We start from the raw sequence: 8,343 nt of genomic DNA on the forward strand, positions 1-8,343 counted from the left end.
CCAAGGTATGTCTACGAATTACATACGGACTCGGTTACATAAGATCAGCACTGACCTCCTACTTTACAATGAGGTAAATCCGCAAATAAACTCCGGAAGAACGACTCGTAGTCTAATTCTATCACGAACTCTATGTGTAGAGTATTTGACTAGCTATAGGGGCTATGAATAGATTCTAGCTAAATAGGAGCTAGGTTTAGGAAGCTAGTTCCCTTCTATGGCTAAACTAGGTTTTCTTCTTGTTGGATGTGATATTCGATTCTTCGACAAGGTCTTGTCTCTTGAAGTAGTTGTTGACTCCTCGGCCTTCGAGTTACAATTGTAGATCCTCCTTCGATGCCTTCATATCTAAGCAGGGGATTTAAGAGTGGGATGAGTACGAGCGTACTCAACAAGTTCATTATAGGAAAGAGGTGTTTAATGCACTAGCTACGGCATTAGACCAGAAAGTCTAATACCAATGCAGGTTTTCATAATCATTTCTTCAAAAGGTTGCTTTTATTCGGAAGAACTATGTCCGTCGGCCTTCACCGGTTTACTAGAACTTCATGGAGCTCCTTTCCGGCCGCGTTCGCAGTTCCATATCCCGGAACAGGGAGTGACAGGTCACGGTTCTTTACACTCTGCGAGAGGTGTGTTGCTTTACCCATAAGAGATCTTAACCTTGTTGCCAACCGAGCACGTTACCCGTCCACACTTCCTTTGGTGTGAGGCCCGGTATAAGGTCTAGCCAATCATGTTCCTCCGCTACCTCGAACACCCACCCTTTGTTGCATGCGCCGACCACGGGTCCACGTCGGTCCCATTATTCCCGTAATTTCAGGGTGGACCCCGACCACGACAACGATCGCTGGGCTCTTACCATACACTCCTACGCCGGTGGCTGCAACCCATCATAGACCGCATTACCGTGGGGAATTAGAATGGGATCCCCACCCTCCGGTTGTTCCGCAAGACACAAGCTGCTACGGCAAGCAATGCTTTAACGTGGGGAATTAGAATGGGATCCCCACCCTCCGGTTGTTCCGCGAGACACAAGCTGCTACGGTAAGCGCATCCGTTGATGAACGAGAGGTGGAAACACTTTTGACTACTCCGTCCCACTCCGGATCTTATGGTTAACACGGGTATTACGGCACAAGAATCACTGGCGACATTTGTTGTTTAATCCTAGATGGATATAAACCCGTGCAATGGAACCTCCACCATATCAACACAATCCATGGTTCCATTGCCCACCACATAGTCATATTCATAGTTATGAAAGTAGTGGTTTTGATTTTTATGCAATAGTGATAACCATAATACTTTGCAAGTAATTTGATAGAAATACTCAAATGGCATGAGCAAGTGATGAACTTGCCTTTCTTGGCTTGCAAGATTATGCGGACAAGGTCTTCGATGCGTAATAACTCCAAATTCTGAAATAGCATCATCGTCCGGTAGGGACGATGTTTAAAAGATTGGCAAAGATGCAATAATGCATAAGTATGAGATGCAATCGCTCTAAGCGTGTCCTAACCCCGATGATTTAGGATTAGTGAGTTGTAATGATTAATTCAGGGTGTGTTGCATTTTTAGAGTGATTCACGAGACAAGGTTCTTATTCGGGTTTGTGTGGTTTGAGAATCATAAGCAGATGGTACAATGCATAGTAATAATCATGCACACCCAGGAATAGTAGTCGTATAATAAGTAAAGAGCAGTTGTCCATTTTTAAGTTCTATAGTGCATGGTTGATGATTACTTATTATATATTTCAAAAGAATAACTTTTGAAGAACATATTCTTTAATAAATAACAAGTAAGATAATTAGGTTGAGGGTTCTATGGTTGACTATGGTTTAGTATAGTTCTTTGGAGTAAGTATTAGATGGATCCCAACAAAGTTGGATTCATCAACACCTAAGGCTTGTAAGGTTAAGATAAGCCTAGGTATCCTAAGCAAATCATTATACATGGTTGTTGTCAAGGTTGGTTTATCTTGCTAGTGATAGCTGGCTAGGGTTTATAGGTCCTTATAAGCAGGGTTGGTGATGCTTCCCTATTTTCTTCAAAAGAATAACTTTTAAAGAACATACTTCTTAAATAATAAGAAGTATATCAATTAGGGTTGAAGTGATCTAGGTTTTACTGTTGGTTCTATTAAGTAAGGAGTAATTGACTCCAGAATAGGATGGTTCATAATTATGAAGTATTTGTAGGGTTCAGTGGACTATGGTTATGTAATGATAAATATTGGGCCTATATGCTATTTGGGTTCATCACAATGGTGTGATGCTAAACATGGATGAATAAGGATGATGGTTTTGACGGTAGAAGCTAGGGTTTAAACTTGGTTGATCCTACTTGATCAACTAGGTTTAGTGATATGCATACATGGAATACTAAATTGCTAGTGATAGGGTTCTACATTTTATGTGGGCATAGGTATGTTCTTTAGTTGCTAATGGTGGCTCTATGATTTGAATTAAAGTACCATGATCACATGTTCTAACCTAGGGTAAGCAATTTAGGTTTCATATTGATTATTGGAACTAGGGTTTGGTGCATGGTTGAATTAGGGTTTTAGGGTTCCACATGAAATTATGATGTTGTAATCTTCATTCAATATGAAATTAGGGTTTTCTAATTATCATGTAATTCTATGATTAATAACTTCAATTTAAAGTTGAAGTTATTAATAACTTGGAAATAAAAATAATATTGAATTTGGCATTTTATTATTTTTAAACAATTAATAATTAGGTAATTATTAATTAGGGTTTAAATCTCTCTAATAAAGATTTAACAAATAATAAATAAAGAAGATTAATTTTAATGTTTTCTTTATTTATTTTCTGGTTTTTTATTTACTTTTGGAATTTTTTACTAATTATTGAATTTTAATTGAATTTAGCATTAAAATTAAAGGTTTAAATAACAAGTATAAAATAATTGAATTTTTGATTAAAAATAAATATTTCATTTTTATATTTTTATTGGATAGATTTTATTTTTAGGAACATTTTTATATCTCATTTTCATTTTTCTGAGTTAATATGAATTTTCTAAATTACTTCAAAGTTTACGGAATTATGAGATTTAAATTTAAAACGAAATCTATTAGATGTACCGGCAGAACACACCCACGGTCTATGGCTGGTGGGGTCCTGGCCAGGTCACATGCCACGTTAACTTTGACCGAGGTCAAAATCGACGAGGTGGCGTGGAGGCTCTCTCGCCGGCGGGATGTCGGCGACGGCGCCGCCGTTCCCGGGCTCGCGCGGACACGGAACTATTTCTATTCGATCCAGTGAGTTAAAAGACGTCGAATGGTGGTCGCGCCGCCCGCTAATGACCACCGGAGCATGCTCGACGGCGAGGTACCGCGGCGGCGAACAGAGGTCGACGGTGGCAAGGCGCTATGGTACGATCCAGGGCTCAATAGGATGCTTATGGGATGCGAAACCTCACCCCGATGCTTTCTAGCCGGTCGATGAGGTCGATCGAGGACGGTAGCGACGAGGCGGTCGCCATTTCCCTCGCGATCTGCGAAAGGAACGGCTTAATTCTTCCCCCTCAGAGCTTCCCTCGGCGTGCGGCTACACCGGATGAACGAGGACTTCGCGGTGCTCCTCCGAGCTCATCGGTGGTCTCCAAGGTGGTCGGGAACGGTGGTTTGCTAGGGCTGCCGGCGGCTAGGGTTTCGGCCATGGCGACGAAAATTGAGCAGAGAGAGAGAAATGGAGGGCTCTTGCGCGCTTTATAGTTTCACCGCTGTGCGCTGGCGGTCAACAACGGCGGCAATCGCGGACGTGGAGCTCGCCGTCGTGCTGGCGCCCTCGCGTGCGTCGACGGTGGCCAAGACGAAGACGAAGACTTCGTCTCCGATCTTATCCCCACGAAGGGGTACATGGGCTGGGTTGGGCTGTGAGTGCTTGGGTTGCCTCGTGGGCCGCTTGTTGGGCTGCTCGAGTGGACTCTCGTTGGGCTTCTTCGGCTGACGGGGTCCAGGTAAGTCCTTCTCCTCTCCTTTTCTATTTTCTTTTTATTTTCTCGTTTTCAATTTGCTCATTTGAATTCATATTTGAATTACTGTTTTGAATCTAATTTGTTTTCAAAATTTTCTTGCAGGTTTCTTATTATGTGAATTCAATTAAGAGGTAGTGTGATGTATTGCACCACACTCCAATATGAAGCAAGTATTTTACATTTGTTTACATGTCATGCTTGTTGGCTTATTAAAAATAAATAGGCATGAGCTTATATTCTTATTTTTAATTTTCTTTTTCCTTGTGGATTCAATTATTTGGATCATTATTGTTGATACTTTCAACTCAAAGTATTTTAAAGGTTGTGTTAAGACTTGGTTTCAATTTTAGGGAATTGGTCACATGCACATAATTTTATGTGAGCACCAATGTATTAGGGTTTCATAGTATCTATGATAAACCACTTGTTAAGGTTAATACTTATCCTTATCTTTGAAAGTATATATGTAGGTATTGTTTCAATCATGGTTGATCTTGGTTACCAAGATAAATAGTTGATCACTTAACATATGGTCTTGACCATATATTGTAGCACAAGGTTTTTCTTATGTTCAAACATTGAGGCATAAGGTTTATCGGATGTGCAATTCTAGGGTTCAAATGCTATTTACCTAATGACACATGGTTTGAATCTTAATTATGACTTAGGTTTGAGTTGTGATCACCCAAGTGATGCACAAATTTAGGTTTGAGTTCTATTTCGGGTTATAGAGATGAAATGACACCATATTGCATGTGCTAGGTTATTTTCCCCTAACCATGATAATATGGTTACTTGCTTTATATCTTATGTGCTTCTTTAATCACTAAGGATTTTAGAATTGGTTTTATTTTCTACCAATTGGCTTCTATTGTTAACCTCAATTTATCATTTAAATAACTACATTGGTTATAGTTCTTTTTATAGTTAACTTTGGTCATATGGATATATGGCTTCTCACCATATATAGTATAGAGTTTAACTCTAAGGTTTTCTTAGGTTGTTTAATTTAGGAAATATAGATATGGTAGGATTCTGATTGTGAGCACCAAGTGGTTCACAAGTAAGGGTTGGGATATAAGTCTAGGGTTGCTTACTAGTGATCTCCCAGTAATTTCATGTGGGAATGAGATCTACTTATCCTATTAGGGTTTATTCTCAATACCTCAAGTTCTTAGGGTTTATGATCATCACTAAATTAATAATGATCAAGGTTTGGCTTCCTAAGGATCTCTCATTAAATGGGGTTCTCACTTCCATGATCAAGTATTGTCTTGATCAGCTAAGGTATAGTACTTATACTTTACTTTCATGGATGGGACTACTATGGTTGCCTCTAAAGTTTGTATCCCAGGAGAATGCCCGAGATATTATGTTAGGGTTCTACTCAACAATGATGATATGATCATCTGGTCATAAGAATAGTTCTCTCTCTCAAATCCAGGTATTGCCTCATCTATTTTTAGTGTAACTCCATAGCTTGAGTTCTCTCATATAGGAATGGTTTATTCTAGGGTTTATGGTGTACCCCTATTATTTATTTAGGTTGCTTGAGCTACGGATTCAATGGTCTAACTTTGTTGGATTAGTCCAACCCTTATTTCATTAATTCATGGATATAGTCTTATTCCACTTGGTATTTGGTTATCTCACCACTCCAAGATGAAATGGTTTACAACCCAATACTTTAGTTCAAAGATTGTCCTCTATTCATTAATAGGTAAAGCTAGAATTGATATGAATGGGCTCTCTCACTTGGGAAGGACTTTGAATAATATCCTAGGGTTTCTCTTTAAGATGATGATCTGAATACTTGGATGCATATCCAAGGTTTAGCTCAAGATTTGTTGCTTCTCTAATAATTATTGTAGAACTCTCATCTCTCTTGGTTTGATGTATACTAATATGGAATAGAGAAGGATATATATTTCTTAGTTGGATCTCTTTGTCTTGTTTCCAAGATTAAAGTAGGATGAATACCATGAGGTTCATGGTAGGATCAAGGATTAGTTTAAGACATGGAAAAGATAAGTCTAGAATGGTTTCTCCCTTTTATTGTTACTTGATTTGCAATTGAATAGGTGTTCATATGTTATGACAAGGATACCATATTATGATCTTTAATGGGATCAAGTAATTGATCCATGATTAATAAGTTATTATGTTGGTTTTAATTCCATTTGATCTAACCTTATAGATCAGATCATCTCTACCCAAAACCAGGTTTTAGCAAAGTCACATTGAGGTTTATAACACTTGACTTGATGATCTACTTCAATTCCACCAAGGTCGAGTGAAACTTCGATTCATCGTGATTGTTTTACTTTAAAGCGCGAAAATTCCCGGATTTTCTATGCATGAATGCAATGCACACATCTGTTTCCTCTATTTTTGTAACCCCATTACCGGGATATTACAGTCTCTACCCCTTAAACTAAACTTCGTCCTCGAAGTTTGAACTCTCTCACGTTTCGGAGTGTGGATCCGACTTGTGCGGACTAAATCTTTTCTTGAACTCCATGGTGATCTTACTCGGATATAATTGAATACATCCCTTGTCCAGATTCTTCCCGGAATCCATTAGTGTTTGACATCAAACAACTATTACTTCTTTTATTTTCATGATTTCCTCCAATATTATAAGCTTGTTTCCTTTCTCATTGAATATTCAATGATTGGGACTTATTCTTGTCCCGACAGTCTTAATTGAGGACTAATTGGATAACAATCTCCTATTTGATAAAATAGGTCTTTGTTTTTCCCTTACTACCAAAATTGCGGTAATAGTGCTTAATAAGATACTAACCATGGAAATGGTCCTAATGTTTATTTCACGAAGAATGGATTAGACTCATTTAGTCTATCCAATCATGGTTTATAGTTGATACCTATAATTGTTTTGGTTTCTTTAGATTCCATGAAAGGAATCTTCCATGTAGTCTCTCGATTCCGGTATGGTCAAATCCCTTCGATCTTTAACCTCCTTGAGCTATATTTGGTATATAGTATTTTCTTCGTCCAACTTCTTTATGCTTAACTTACTTGAGCTTCCGTATTTCCGAGTAAATATTACTCACTTTCTCAAGTTTTAGTCCACTTCTTACTTCCTCGAGGTATGAACCTCGGCTTACGGTCCGACATCCTTCGAAAGTAGTGTTCAACAATCTTATGAAAATAAGATCGAACTTCCTCTCGGTTCGGACCTTCGCTTCTATGTAGCTTAAAGCATTGAGTTACTCGTACACCAACTCAATCTTTACTCTACCCCTTAGAGTTTACTTATGTTCTTCGACTCCCTTTTCTTCCAACTATTGAGCTTATGATTTAGAATATTAGTCCGAGTCTAGCTTATGGGTTGTACTCTTCTAAGGTCTTACGAAGAATATCGGTGGTGTATCCACTCCATTGTGGACCTCCAATGTGAATCCTTCGACTAAATGTTTATAGATCATTGTTATTTGGTCGATAAGGTTTTATTTGTTCACAAACTTTTGTTACAAATAATTAAATCGTGGACTATTTGTAATACCAACCGATACCAAATTGTGGTTATTATACCAACTGTGGCTATTTGATATCAAAAAAATGGATTCTATTATAGGTTCTGATCAACTGGACGAGACATCTTCTACTCCATCTCGCAGTATTGGTCTTATACCAGTTGTGGCCTTCTGATATCGACTATGGTCTTCTTATGTCTGCTATGATTTTATATATCACCTTCCTTCATTCAGTGGTTTATTTTGCAAGAAAAACCACTAGCTGACACTATGAATATAGTATCCTAAGTGATTTCCCATGCATTCCCTTTTCCATAATGACTATGGTTCTACTTCTACTACTCCACAGTCATCATATTTCTCACCTTCATGCTTCTTATGTACTAAAGTACTCCTCTGTTGAGGTAAAGCATGAATGTTGATTAGTACTTCCTTCAGAGTATTGTGGTTGCTTCCCACAACTTTACTTCCTTCTTCTGATGAACCTTCATCTTGTCTTCAGAATCTTTAGAATTCGTCACTTCCTCGCACGAATACCATTGCCCTCTAGATCTATAGCATTAAGTAAGAACTTGATATTGCAACATGCATTTGCATATCAAAGTCAAACTTCATGTATGGATCTAGTCAATCAATGAAAATCCAATAAAATCCAAGAAGATTCAGCTTTGTGCTTTTATAATACACATCATCATAAGCCCGAATAAAATAGTTGAGTATGACATCTCTAAACATCGGGCTACGATGTGTAGTATATAACACCACATAAGATAGGTTTATATCGTGATACTTAGCACGAATATGTGGATTCTTCTATTTTGTCTCAACC

The sequence above is a fragment of the Lolium rigidum genome, chromosome 6 (assembly GCF_022539505.1).
Source record: "Lolium rigidum isolate FL_2022 chromosome 6, APGP_CSIRO_Lrig_0.1, whole genome shotgun sequence".
NCBI lineage: Eukaryota > Viridiplantae > Streptophyta > Magnoliopsida > Poales > Poaceae > Lolium > Lolium rigidum.